The sequence below is a fragment of the Ovis aries genome, chromosome 18 (genome assembly GCF_016772045.2).
Source record: "Ovis aries strain OAR_USU_Benz2616 breed Rambouillet chromosome 18, ARS-UI_Ramb_v3.0, whole genome shotgun sequence".
Lineage (NCBI taxonomy): Eukaryota > Metazoa > Chordata > Mammalia > Artiodactyla > Bovidae > Ovis > Ovis aries.
In genome coordinates, this window is record NC_056071.1 from 40,495,319 (window position 1) to 40,510,664 (window position 15,346).

The 15,346-nt window shown below is 40.3% G+C and overlaps 1 protein-coding gene and 1 non-coding gene across 2 annotated transcripts in view; both read left to right on the forward strand.

Moving 5' to 3' along the window:
- Positions 1–15,346, forward strand: part of AKAP6 (A-kinase anchoring protein 6) — a 501,319-nt gene that overhangs the window by 19,568 nt on the left and 466,405 nt on the right. The gene's annotated exons all lie outside the window — the stretch shown is intronic.
- Positions 7,492–7,563, forward strand: TRNAC-GCA (transfer RNA cysteine (anticodon GCA)). The gene has a single exon. It is a non-coding gene; the product is annotated as a tRNA-Cys (tRNA).

Consider the following 15,346-nt stretch of genomic DNA (forward strand, 5'->3'; position numbering starts at 1 on the left):
GGGACGAGATTACCTAGAGAGACTTTCCTCGTACAGGTAGTCCTTTGCCTTGGAAATGATTATGTGATTTAGCAGTGAGGGGTAATATTCTTTACACTGTCAGATGTGGTGTAGGCTGGAGCCTCTCAGCTTGAGTTGTGTCCATCAGTGAGCTACAGACATGTCTGGGTATGTCCCCTGAATGTCTGTCCTGTGTTGGTGATGAGTGGGTGGTCTGTTCCCTTCAAGGGACAGAGTGTATTGGGACCAGGGACAGAAGAGATTTCTGAAGAGAACTCATTCCAAGGGAAGTGAAGTCAGCCATGATAAACTCTAATTTCCAAAAGGTGAAGTGATTCTGAGCTCAGTTGGAAGTGAGACACAAGTTATCCTCTCTTGGTCATTCCCTGAACTCACGGCTGAGACCTATGAAACTTAGGGAGAGGCAAGTGTACTGTGCATAAGAGCTATTCAGTTAAAGAATCTGTACCCGATTTGAGCACAAGACCACTGCTTTAGCAGCCTTGAAAATGAAAGTGTTCATAGCTCAGTCATGTCTGACTCTCTGTGACCCCATGGACTGTAGCCTGCCAGGCTCTTCTGTCCATGGGATTTCCCAGGCAAGCATACTGGAGTGGGTTGCCATTTCTTTCTCCAGGGCATCTTCCCAACCCAGGGATCAAACCCAGTTTTCTGGCATTGCAGGCAGAGCCACCAGAGAAGCCTATTATTACAAGCTTTAGACAGTGTATTAAATAGGAGAGAGAAAGGTATGTTCCCCTCTCTCTACAGGTGTTGTAACCAGAGGTTTCCAAATTCTTTTGATTGATAGTCTTATCTGTTAAAAAAAAATATGCCCTCACTTGTATTAATATATATTTTATAAAATGCACACAAAAGTAAAAATAAAAATGAATGAAACAAAAATTAAGCAGAAACAAATATTTCCCTACATTACCAAAGGTTTGCCTTACATGTCCCATGGGGTGAGCCCCAGCCTGCAGACCCCTGCCTAGAGAACATCAGTTAGAGGGGCCTGCTGGTGCCTGGAAATAACAGCTCTTCCTGGTGAAGGTGCCCATGCTGTAATGAGTGTGCATACACATTTAGCGTTGAAACATCATGAAATTCTACCCTGGGCCCTCTTTTCAGGGAACTAGACTCTGGTGAGCCTGGTAAAAGAAAGAAACCGGTAAATGCAAGACATTGCCGATAGTGTGACTATATTTGTATCCCCTAAGCTGGCAAACCCTGGGGAAGATTGAGTTGTACAAATCAAAAACAGCTCTGAGACATGTTTGTACTGGAGTTTTAGAGTTTACAGTAGCTTTTTACAACAACAGAGTTATTCTCAAAAACTCTGCAGGATATAAAGGATGGAAATTAAGAATTTCCTTAACCCAGTTTGAGAATCACACCTAATTATTTTTGGAAATCGTAGTAGCTACCTGAGAAGTTTGAATTGATAATAATTAACTACTCTTCCACAGCCTTGTTAACAAGTTGTAATGAACAAAATCGTTGAAACAGAATTTACCACACATACAGGTTACTTATTAGACAAACATTCATTAGCAAAGTAGGCACAAGATATTTCATATAGTCTGCTTGATAGGTTGAGTGATGTTCCAGCTCTGTTTCTTAGGTGCTCCGACTGTATAATATTAAGTAAAAGCTTTATTCCAGGTAGAATTCTGTACCCTTTAGTAAGCATCACACAATCAAGTTCTTCTATACCAGTGGTTGAAGACAAGGACACATTAGGGACTGAGCCTCAGATAACATCACTAAGGGGCACATTTGAGGATCCTTATTCTTTCTCCCTGAAAGTGTTTCTACAGTATTTTAACTAGCTCACATGTCTTGAATACATTTAATCTTTCCAGGGAAAATCCATTTCTAATTTTCATCTTTCTAAATGACAAAGCAATGATTATTTATGGAGGTAGGAGAGAGGTTACCCCCTTTTTGATATAATGCTTCTTGGCACATTAACACCCCCCCCCCCACCCCGCCCTTTCTGGACCATACTTACCAGATATAACTTTTGCTGATACATCTATAATGAAGCTTAAATTAATTGTCATATATATCTACATATTATACTGAAGTACTTTAAAGTAAATTACAGATTTTGTAACATTAGGTTACCATTTTACATTGAAAGTTATAGTTTATCATTTGCTCAGAGTCTCTTTGCTCATGAGGGTAATTCAGACACTGAACCCAGGTATAAATAATTCTCTATCCCACACTTTCTTTGTAATACCAGTACACTTGACTGCATGCACTTACTAGTGCTGGCCGCCTGGGATTGAAGCCATCTGCCATTTAGCTACTTTTCAGTCAAGTCTAAAGTTTAGTTAATAGTGATAGGCCGATGTTAAAGAGTGTCAGGTCCATTAACCTGGAAAGTTAGGTCCATGAAACAAGGTAAATTGGAAGTGATCAAAAAGGAGATGGAAAGAGTGAACATTGACATTTTAGGAATCAGTGAACTAAAATGGACAGGAATGGGCAAATTTAACTCAGATGACCATTATATTTACTACTGTGGGCAAGAATCCCTTAGATGAAATGGAGTAGCCTGAAATACGATACTTGGATGCAATCTCAAAAGGAACAGAATGATCTCTGTTCATTTCCAAGGCAAACTATTCAAGATCACAGTAATCCAAGTCTATATCCCGACTATTAATGCTGAAGAAGCTGAAGTTAAACAGTTCTATGAAGACCTACAAGACCTTCTAGAACTAACACCCCAAAAGTTGTCCTTTTCACTCTGGGGGACTAGAATGCAAAAGTAGGAAGTTAGGAGATACCTGGAGTAACAGGCAAATTTGGCCTTGCAGTACAAAATGAAGCAGGTCAAAGGCTAACAAGAGTTTTGCCAAGAGGACACACTGGTCACAGCAAACACCCTCTTCCAACAACACAAGAGAAGACATGGACATCACCAGATGGTCAATGGTCAGTAGCAAAATCAGATTGATTATATCCCTTTGCAGTCAAAGATGGAGAAGCTCTATACAGTCAGCAAATACAAGACCAGGAGCTGACTGTGGCTCAGATAATGAACTCCTTATTGCCAATTCAGACTTAAATTGAAGAAAGTAGGGAAAACCACAAAACCATTCAGGTATGACCTAAATCAAATCCCTGGCAATTATACGGTGGAAATGACAAATAGATTCAAGGGATTAGATCTGATAGACAGTGCCTGAAGAGCTATGGATGGAGCTTCATGACATTGTACAGGAGGCAGTGATCAAGACCACCCCCAAGAAAAGAAAGGCAAAATGGTTGTCTGAGGAGGCCTTACAAATAGCTGAGAAAAGAAGAGACGTGAAAGGCAAAGGAATAAGGGAAAGATATACCCATTTGAATGCAGAGTTCCAAAGAACAGCAAGGAGAGATAAGAAAGCCTTCTTCAGTAATCAATGCAAAGAAATAGAGGAAAACAATACAATGGGAAAGATTAGAGATCTCTTCAAGAAAATGAGAGATGCCAAGGGAACATTTCATGCAAAGATGGGCACAATAAAGGGCAGAAACGGTAAGGACCTAACAGAAGCAGAAGATATTAAGAAGAGGTGGTAAGAATACACAGAAGAACTATACGAAAAAGGTCTTCATGACCCAGATAATTGTGATGATGTGATCACTGGACTAGAGCCAGACATCCTGGAATGCAAAGTCAAGTGGGCCTTGGGAAGCATCACTATGAACAAAGCTAGTGGAGGTGATGGGATTCCAGTTGAGCTATTTCAGAGCCTAAAAGAGGATGCTGTGAAAGTGCTGAACTCAATATGCCAGCAAATTTGGAAAACTCAGCATTGGTCACAGGACTGGAGAAGGTCAGTTTTCATTCCAATCCCAAAGAAAGTCAATGCCAAAGAATGTTCAAACTAGTGCACACTTGCACTCATCTCACACACTAGCAAAATAATGCTCAAAATTCTCCAAGCCAGGCTTCAATAGTATGTGAACCGTGAACTTCCAGATGTTCAAGCTGCAGATGACGCCATTATGGCAGAAAGCAAAGAAGAACTAAAGAGCCTCTTGATGAAAGTGAAAGAGGAGAGTGAAAAAGTTGGCTTAAAACTCAACATTCAGAAAACTAAGATCATGGCATCTGGCCCCATCACTTCATGGCAAATAGATGGGGAAACAGTGGAAACAGTGAGAGACTATTTTCTTGGTCTCCAAAATCACTGCAGATGGTGACTGCAGCCATGAAATTAAAAGATGTTTGCTCCTTGGAAGAAACGTTATAACCAACCTGGACAGCATATTAAAAAGCAGAGACATTATTTTGTTAAAAAAAAAGGTTCATCTAGTCACTACTTTGGTTTTCCATTCATCATGTATGGATGTGAGAGTTGGACTATAAAGAAATCTGAGCACTGAAGAATTAATGCTTTTCAGCTGTGTTGTTAGAGAAAACTCTTGAGAGTCCCTTGGACTGCAAGGAGATCCAACTAGACCATCCTAAAGGAAATCAGTCTTGAATATTCATTGGAAGGACTGAAGCTGAAGGTGAAACTCTAATACTTTGGCCACCTAATGCAAAGAACTGACTCGTTGGAAAAGCCCCTGATGCTGGGAAAAATTGAGGGCAGGAGGAGGAGGGGATGACAGAGGATGAGATGGTTGGATAGCATTATCAACTCAATGGACATGAGTTTGAGTAAGCTCTGGGAATTGGTGATGGACAGGGAAGCCTGGCATGCTGCAGACCATGGAGTCACAGAGTCAGACACGACTGAACAACTGAACTGAACTGAACCACCCCTGGTCACCATTGAAAATACAGCCTGTGTAATCACTAATCCTTACTTGGTGGGCTTTTCAAGCTGGCCTAGTCATCTCCCCATCTCACTCACATCTGACAGCTTTTCTCCCTCTTCCACTGTCCCTGGGGAACCCCACCTATCACTCTAGCTCGAAAGTAAACAAGCTATCCTATATCCTGCACCTATTCTCAACATGTTCTGTTCACCTCTCAGTTTTATTGGGATCATGGCTCTCCTGTCATGCTGGTCCTCTTGGGGGGTTAAAAGCCAGAATATACCTTGAGTAAACTGCTATGCCTCACTGCATCCTAGTCCCCCACCCAAAATACATGTCAGAGAACAAACCTAGAGGGAAACAACACCAGAAACAGAGTATACCCAACTATTTAAAATCCAAAACTTCATTCTTTATTAGAAAATAAGCAAAGGTTCATTTTCATTCAGGGAACAAATAATTTGTTCATATGTTGAGTATCCACTGCAGGATTTCCCTAAGAACAGGAATTTCAAATTCTAGAGCAAGAGAGTGTAATAAGTGGCAAAGATCAAATGCTAGCCACAATTTATGGTGCATAACCATAAACTGAAAATTTGCACTTGCAAATCTGTCCCAGAGTTCTAGAACAGGAAGTTTGGAACTGGAAATGTACCCTCTGCAGAGCCACAGCTAATGCATGTGATGTTTCAGAACTCTTGAAGCTGCTATACTTTTCAAGCCGAGTAAGCAACAGCCGAACACAGTTCTCTTCCATGCTCTGATTCAATTCTGTTGGAGAAAATGCATGGTCTGAGAGTCATCTGGATATGCCCAAAGTTAGCTTCTTCTCCCCTTAAGTGAAGTATAGCTGCTACTTTTTGGTTTTCATTTGCAAATTTTTAGGAGAGAATGCTAAATACAACCCAATAACTAAGACTGCCATGTATGCCACAATGCAGGCTGTGCATTAAACAGGGCGCCCCTTCTAGTGGGACTCTTCACATCACAAATACCAAAATTTGCATATTTACTAGTGTAGTTTTCCAGAAAATGGCAATAGAAGTGCCCTAATCTAATAAAGTCAGTATATGATGACAATTTCCTAAAAGTGGAAGTAAAGTGTTTTGAAGAGAGAATATCTTTTTCCAAATTGCATAAAGGTGCCATATGGGCTGGCAGCAGCCATGATTTTATTTCATGCTGTAAGATTGCTCTCTAATCAGTAACTCTGTCTCTAAATTCTTAAACATCAGTCCATAGTGAGGAACCACAAATATTCATGACTCTTTGGCAATTGCTCTAAGAGGTTTTACCTGCAGTAAATCTAACCTCGATTTAGATAAACATTTATAGATATGGTGAAAAGAAACAATTTCACACAAAATAATAATATATCCAGCTAAAAGAGTACCTTAAAACAGATGTGGTTGGCTGAGCTTTTATATCAGAAACTCATACCAGCTTTCAAAATGCCTATAATTTCACTTCCCCTGCACTACAACTGTTCCTTGACCTAATTTCTCCACTAGAGAGGTCCAATTATGTTACAAAGTGAGGCTAAAATTTTGTCCTAAATTTATAATGGGAAAGACTCATTAATTTGCTTTCCTTCCCTGAAACAAACTTACTCCTTACGTGAATCACATTGTGTTATTTTTATTTTATTTTTGTTGTTTTTGTTTAGTCACTAAGTCATGTCTGACTCTTTTGTGACCCCATGGACTGTAGCTTGCTCCTCTGTCCATGTGATTTCCCAGGCACAAGAATACTGGAGTGGGTTGCCATTTCCTTCTCCAGGGGATCTTCCTAATCACTGGGGGATCGAACTTGGGTCTCCAGCATTTCAGGCAGACTCTTTACCATCTGAGTCACCAGGGAAGCTCCAGGAACACTAAATATGTCAACATATGTCCTCCTTTAGTCCTTGAACCTATCCTATGTCCCCAGGAAAGTTTCTATTATTTTACTAGTTCGTAATATATGATTTATAATTGTGTGTTGGTATATTTCTCTTTTCCACTAAATTGTGAAGATCTTGAGGAAAAGAGTCATATTCTATTCATTTATGTATTTCTAGATCCTAGTATTGTAGGAGCTTTTAGCTACTGTTCCTAACAAGTATTTGTTGACAGTAACTAAAGTAACTAAAGGAGCTGAGAGGCATTAACATGAGGCATCAAAGATGCTTTCAAGAATCGGTATCAGTTAGGGTTATTCTACCATAAGCAACAGAGCCAACTATCTCATGTGAGCAAAAATAAATGCACTGTAAAGTGAAACAGGGTATCCTCTGTTAAAACCATGGCAGTGAGCAAAGAGAAGTGGGACAACAGTAAGAAATAAAGGCAGGATCAAGGGAGGGGTCTTTTGGATTTTGTTTACTTTAACCTGGAAGCTATTTGACCATATTTATAGACAGAGGAAGGGTTCAGAAAAACAAGAGAAATTTAAGATCTGGGTGATGGATTTTTTTCTGAAAAGAAGGTTCTATGGCCATTTATCACACCAGGCACTTACTGTGCTAAACAGACTTCTCCTGCATTATCTTCTAATACTACCAAATGAACACTGTAATTATGCCCATTTCAAAAGAATGGGAAATTGAGTGTTAAAAAATTTTAAGTAAAATGTTCAAGGTCACAAAGCTACAGTGGCAGAGCAGAGAATGGGTAGATTTCTTCCTGACTCCAAAATCCATGCTTTTAACAATATTTTGCCTCTTTCTATAAAAGCAGGGCTTCCCTGGTAGCTCAGATGGTAAAGCGTCTGCCTGCAATGCAGGAGACCCAGGTTCGATCCCTGGGTGGGAAGATCCTCTGGAGAAGGAGAAAGAAATGGTAACCCACTCCAGTACTCTTTCCTGGAAAATTCCATGGATGGAGGAGCCTGGTAGGCTACAGTACATGGGGTCATAAAGAGTTGGCCACGACTTAGCGACTTCACTTCTGTAAAAGCAGGAAGAGAAAGTAGGTGAAGAAGATATACCAGCTTACAGATTTGTATTAAGGGGGCAGGACATGTGAGGGATTCCTATCATTAAGCTTCTCTTTTCTCTGCAGGATACAGCAGCCATTGGTGGAGAAATGGGAGGTTGGGAATGGCACAGTGAGGGTGACCAGTGAAGGACTGTTACAGTGTGGGCTGGAAATGGAAGAGAAATATGACAGGAAAAAAAGGTCTGAGGAGCATGCTGAAGACTTCTCTACACCACACACACACATACACACACACACATAGTTCCTCAAGTTTGCACAGGAACCATTGCCTATGGCTGTGTAACTCTCTACAGTGTCTACAGCAGGGCTACCCAGTTGGGGTTGGAGGCAGCACAGCAAGATGCTAAGACAGAACCATGTTCAAGTTCCAGCTGTGGCTGTGTTACAAAAAGGGGTGAAAGTAAAGAAAATCTTACTCAAATCAATAATTCCTCTGGCTCTGAGCTCAGATAATTAGAGATTATTATTCTTATCCTAAGGTGGTAGTAAAGTAATGCTTTAAAATTATATATACAAATATACCTGCATATATACAGAAATACATTCAATCTCTATCACTAACAACCTCAGTTAACATCCATCTACAATTATGACATAAATGTGGTCAACTAGCAACATCTTTCCTATTTCTATTTTATTAATTGTTAATAACTTTATTTTCTTAGTCTTTGTTTCTTAAAAGTCCATGATTATCAAAGACTATTTTTAGAGCAGATCAGGTAATAATCTTGGGTACTATGACTAAAATTTAGAAAGGCCTAAGACATCTATAAGACGTACATCTAGAAGGCTTAAAAAGTGGGTAGGATGTAGACGTGATAGCTAATGCCTCTCTGGAAGCAATACTCTCTCAGGAATATTTAAAAGTCACCTGGAAAATCATTACATTCTGTCTTGAAGCTAATTCCATGATTTTGTATTTAGTAGAGAAAAAGTAAGTCATAGGACAGAATGAAAAGCAAGATTCCAGTTGTATATTTTTAAAGTATATACATAAAGATCAGAGAAAACATCTGGAAAAATTTATACCAAATTGTTAAACTATATTTACCTCTGGGATTGCGGTGGGGTGGGCTTGGAATTTCTACTTAGAGAGGAGAGGAATTTTTTATTTTCTATAATACTCTGATTTGGAAAAAAAAAAGCCTGCATTTTTTTAAGCTTTCAACTATTTATTCACCAGTTTATTCATTCATTTATCTATCTCAGTAAACTTTTTTTGTTTTCAAATAATTTTAGATTTACAGAAAAGCTGCAGAGAGAATACAGAGAGTTCCCTAACAACCACACACAGTTTTCTTCTTTGTTAACATCTCATATTACCAAGGTTCATATGTAAAAACTATAAAGCTGATCTTGGTGCATAACTATTAATATAATAGTCTTGAGAAAGATAGGCCAGCTGTTCTATAAAATGTCCCTCAGTCTAGGTTGTCTGATGTTTCTGTCATGAAAATCCCTGTGGACAGAGGAGCCTGGCAGGCTACAGTCCATGGGGTCACAAAGAGTGGATAAAACTGAGTGACGAAGCATATAACATACATGGGTTTTTGGAAAGACTTCCATGGAGATGAAGCACTCTTATCATCACACGAGAATCAGTGGTACATGATTTTGGCGTAATATCACTGTTGAAGTTTACTTCATCACTTGCCTATGGTGGTGTTTGCCAGACGTTTCCCTGTAAAGTTACTGCGTATTTTTCTTTTTCTGTACTCTGTTCCTTGGAAATGAGCCACCAAATCTAGCCCACTCTAATTTGGCAGTGGTCAGGAGCGGAGGTGGGGGTGGGGGAGGTGGGTAGGAATGGAGGGATGGGTTAAATTCTTACTCCTAGAGACAGCAGTACTACTATACATTATTTGGGAATTCTTGAGTAAGGAAACTTGCCTCTTTTCCCCTGTTCATTTATTTATTCATTCACTTATTTATATTAACATGCACTATTGTATATTTGTTTTATACTTTGGAATTATACAATATTATATTATTTATTTATTTTATTGCTCAAAGTGTTCCAAATTTGGCTATTAGCAGCTCTTTCAGGGAATTCCCTAGTGGTCCAGTAGTATGGACTTGGCGCTTTTACTGCTGGGACTGGGTTAGAGAACAAAGATTCTGCAAGTGTGGCTCAACTGAAAAAAAGAGAAGCTTTTTCAGCTTGACTCCTATGTCCTTTTGACATGCCCCATCCTTTTGCTTTTGTTTTGTGAGCACTTCCTTACTTTCTCATGCTACATGATGTTCATGCTCACCTTAAAATTTTCGTATCCTAGAAAGCTATTGCTTTTACTGAAGAAGGATGTTTAGAAACCAAGGTCAGGGCACTGAGTGTGTCCTTTCAACTACCTTTTATCAATAATAAATTGGCTGAAGATTTAATAAGTTAGCACTTATTTAATGTGAAACACTTCTTCACATACAGCCTAACACATAATTAGCACCCAATAAACAGAAGAAATCACTGCAGATGGTGACTGCAGCCATGAAATTAAAAGATGCATACTCCTTGGAAGAAAAGTTATGACCAACCTAGATAGCATATTGAAAAGCAGAGGCATTACTTTGCCAACAAAGGTCCGTCTAGTCAAGGCTATGGTTTTTCCAGTGGTCCTGTATGGATGTGAGAGTTGGACTGTGAAGAAAGCTGAGCACTGAAGAAGTGATGCTTTTGAACTGTGGTGTTGGAGAAGACTTTTGAGAGTCCCTTGGACTGCAAGGAGATCCAACCAGTCCATTCTAAAGGAGATCAGCCCTGGGATTTCCTTGGAGGGAATGATGCTAAAGCTGAAGCTCCAGTACTTTGGCCACCTCATGCAAAGAGTTGACTCATTGGAAAAGACTCTGATGCTGGGAGGGATTGGGGGCAGGAGGAGAAGGGGACAACAGAGGATGAGATGACTGGATGGTGTCACTGACTTGATGGACGTGAGTCTGAGTGAACTCTGGGAGATGGTGATGGATAGGGAGGCCTGGCGTGCTGCGATTCATGAGGTCGCAAAGAGTCGGACATGACTGAATGACTGAACTGAACTGAAACAGAAGAAAGTCATTGCTGTTCTTCTTATTATTTTTATTACTATTATATACACTTTAAATAAATTTGGAACTTCCAAATTCTAAGCCAAAATTATATCCCATTAATCATTATATCAAGCCCCAATAGGCCTACAGATCTCTCTGTACTTCTGAGGCTCAGGACCATAAAAGGCCAAGAAATAGACAGTCCTCTACCCCTGGCCCTGGACTAGACATTCTTTGGTCATAAGACATTTTTCCTTCCTTTCTTAGCATCTACACAGAGCCATAAAATCAAAAGACTACTGTAGGAAAAGATGTCCCTTGATTTTTAAGTTTAAATGAAATGTCTGAAGGGAATTTTAAAAGAATCACTCCCATATACAAGTCAAACCCACTTTGAATCTATAGAGTACAGTTCTGAATTCTTGTCCCAAAAATTGTTGTTTAGAAATACTGCAATGTCACTGGAATGGAAATGGCTATTGTCCAACAGATTTGTAAAAATTCCTTTGAGTAGCTTCCATTGTGTCAACCACCAATGCCATGATTCTTACTGAGTAATAGATACTAGAGAGTCCCTTTTATGAATTAGATAGTGAGAGTCCTAAAGGGATGACTTAAAGGGGACCTCTACCTTAAGTACTCTGGCCAGTTAAGAGTGGAGCATGAGAATCAGAGGGGTGTCCTGAGAGACAGATCCTCAGAAGATCTTGGGGAGGACCCTAGACCGAAAGGCAGGCTCTGGACACAGGAACAGGAATTACTTACAAATATAAGGTCACTTGCAACTTTCAGGGCATTATCTGGGTCCAGCAGAGTTGCTAGGTGGGAAGTACTGTGCTTTGGAATATTCACCCTGGTTATGATATATCTGAGCTGGGGTCCAGGGGAAAAGTACTGCAGGAGGAATGCTAGGAAATGAAAGGAAGCAGAGATTCTCCAATAACGACAGAACTCTTCGGAGTTTTTCAGCATCCACCTTCTTCTTCCTAAACCTTTTGGGTTTCTATTAGCTTCTGGAAAACTGCTTTTGCTCTTGGTATCTCAGAATGTACTAATTTAATTTTTTGTTTGTCTTGCTCTGACTTTGGCCTATATCCTTCTGAGCAAGGCTAACTGATCCCTACTATAAGCTGTGAATGTGTGTGTGTATGTGTGTGAGTGTGTGTGTGAGCATGCGTTCAGTTACGTCCAGCTCTTTTGCAACCTCAGTAGCTCATCAGGCTCCACTCTCCATGAAATTTTCCAAGTAAGAATACCGGAGTGGGTTGCCATTTACTGCTCCAGGGGTTTCCAATCCCAACCCAGCGATGAACCTGCCTCTCTTGTGTCTCTTGCATTGGCAGGCAATTCTGTACCACTGTGCCACTTGAGAAGTCTGTAACCTCTAAAATCCCCTGGCCCCTGTCTAGAATATTTCTGGTCCAGCCTACCTTGAACTTCTCTCTTTTGCTGCCAGCATGATCCTATCCAGCTCTGTCCTCCAGGTCCTTGACTTGCCCAGTCTTTCATCTCTATCTCACTGTCCAGAGCAGTCTCTGCCCTTGGGTCATGGCCATCAGGTACCATGTGGCTTCGTAAAAATGTCCTCCAGGCCCTGGAAAATGTATCCCAGTATCCCTGAGGAAAAGAGTTACAAGAACCAGAGCAATTAAAGCCACATTTTGGGAATGGAAGCAAAACCTCATAATTCTGGTAAGGATTATCTTTCCTCTGCTCAGAAAGAAGTACAGGAGGAACCAGGTGAGCAGAAGAGCCAATTCCTCACTCTTTAACATTCAGTTCATTATAGTCACTCAGTTGTGTCCAACTCTTTGCAACTCCATGGAGTGCAGCATGCCAAGGGGCATGAATATCCCTGTCCATCGCCAACTCCCAGAACTTGCTCAAACTCATGTCTATCGAGTCAGTGATGCCATCTAACCATCTCATCCTCTGTCCTCCCCTTCTTCTGCCTTCAATCTTTCCCAGCATCAGGTCTTTTCCAGTGAGTCAGTTCTTTGCATCAGGTGGCCAAAGTATTGGAGTTTCAGCTTCAGCATCAGTCCTCCCAATGAATATTCAGGACTGATTTCCTTTAGGATGGACTGGTTGGCTCTCTTTGCAGTCCAAGGGACTCTCAAGAGTCTTCTCCAACACCACAGTTCAAAAGCATCAGTTCTTCAGCTCTCAGCTTTCTTTATAGTCAAACTCTCACATCCAATGACTAGTGGAAAAACCATAACTTTGACTAGACAGACCTTTGTTGGCAAAGCAATGTCTCTGCTTTTTAATATGCTGTCTAGATTGGTCATAGCTTTTCTTCCAAGGAGCAAGCATCTTTTAATTTCATGGCTGCAGTCACCATCTGCAGTATTTTGGAGACCAAAAAAAAAAATGTTGTTTCCCATCTATTCACCATGAAGTGATGGGACTAGCCATGATCTTACTGATGCCACGATCTTAGTTTTCTGAATGTTGAGTTTTAAGCCCAGTTCTAATTGTTCTTCTTGACCTGCATATAGATTTCTCAGGAGGCAGGTCGTGTGGTCTGGTATTCCCATCTCTGAAGAATTTTCCACAGTTTGATTGTGATCCACACAGTCAAAGGCTTTGGCATAGTCAATAAAGCAGAAGTAGACTTTTTGGAGCTCTCTTGCTTTTTTGATGATCCAATGAATGTTGGCAATGTGATCTCTGGTTCCTCTGCCTTTTCTAAATCCAGCTTGAACATCTAGAAGTTCACGGTTCACATACTATTGAAGCCTGGCTTGGAGAATTTTGAGCATTATTTTGCTAGTGTGTGAGATGAGTGCAAGTGTGCACTAGTTTGAACATTCTTTGGCATTGACTTTCTTTGGGATTGGAATGAAAACTGACCTTCTCCAGTCCTGTGACCAATGCTGAGTTTTCCAAATTTGCTGGCATATTGAGTTCAGCACTTTCACAGCATCGTCTTTTAGGATCTGAAATAGCTCAACTGGAATGCTATCACCTCCACTAGCTTTGTTCACAGTGATGCTTCCTAAGGCCCACTTGACTTTGCATTCCAGGATGTCTGGTTCTAGTCCAGTGATCACATGATCATGGTTATCTGGGTCATGAAGATCTTTTTTGTATAGTTCTTCTGTGTATTCTCACCACCTCTTCTTAATATCATCTGCTTCTGTTAGGTCCATACCATTTCTGTCCTTTATTGTGCCCATCTTTGCATGAAATGTTCCCTTGGTATCTCTCATTTTCTTGAAGAGATCTCTAATCTTTCCCATTGTATTGTTTTCCTCTATTTTTTTGCACTGATCACTGAGGTAGGCTTTCTTATCTCTCCTTGCTATTCTTTGGAACTCTGCATTCAAATGGGTATATCTTTCCTTTTCTCCTTTGCTTTTGCTTTTCTTCTTTTCATAGCTGTTTGTAAGGCCTCCTTAGACAACCATTTTGCCTTTCTTTTCTTGGGGATGGTCTTGATCACTGCCTCCTGTACAATGTCATGAAGCTCCATCCATAGCTCTTCAGGCACTCTGTCTATCAGATCTAATCCCTTGAATCTATTTGTCACTTCTACTGTATAATTGCCAGGGATTTGATTTACGTCATACCTGAATGGTCTAGTGGTTTTCCCTACTTTCTTCAATTTAAGTGTGAATTTGGCAATAAGGAGTTCATTATCTGAGCCACAGTCAGCTCCTGGTCTTATGTTTGCTGACTGTATAGAGCTTCTCCATCTTTGACTGCAAAGGATATAATCAATCTGATTTTGCTATTGACCATCTGGTGATGCCCATGTATAGAGTCTTCTCTTGTGTTGTTGGAAGAGGGTGTTTGCTATGACTAGTGTGTTCTCTTGGCAAAACTCTTGTTAGCCTTTGACCTACTCGTTTTGTACTGCAAGGCCAAATTTGCCTGTTACTCCAGGTATCTCTTGACTTCCTATTTTGCATTCCTGTCCCCTACAATGAGGGACGTTTTTTGGGTTTTAGTTCTAGAAGGTCTTGTAGGTCTTCATAGAACCATTTAACTTCAGCTTATTCAGCATTTCTGGTCGGGGCATAGACTTGGATTACTGTGATACTGAATGCTTTGCTTTGGAAATGAACAGAGATCATTCTGTTGTGTTTGACATTGCATCCAAGTACTGCTTTTCGAACTCTTTTGTTGACTATGAGGGCTACTCCATTTCTTCTAAGGGATTCTTGCCCACAGTAGTAGATAATATGGTCATCTGAGTTAAATTCACCCATTCCAGTCCATTTTAGTTCACTGATTCCTAAAATGTCAATGTTCACTCTTGCCATCTCCTGTTTGACCACTTCCAATTTGCCTTGATTCATGGACCTAACATTCTAGGTTCCTATGCAATATCGCTCTTTATAGCATCAGACTTTAATTCCATCACCAGTCACATCCACAACTGGGTGTTGTTTTTGCTTTGGCTCCATCTCTTCATTCTTTCTGGAGTTATTTCTCCACTGATGATCTGTAGCATATTGGGTACCTACCAACCTGGGGAGTTCATCTTTAGTGTCCTATCTTTTTGCCTTTTCATGCTATTAGTGGGATTCTCAAGGCAAGAATACTGAAGTGGTTTGCCATTCCCT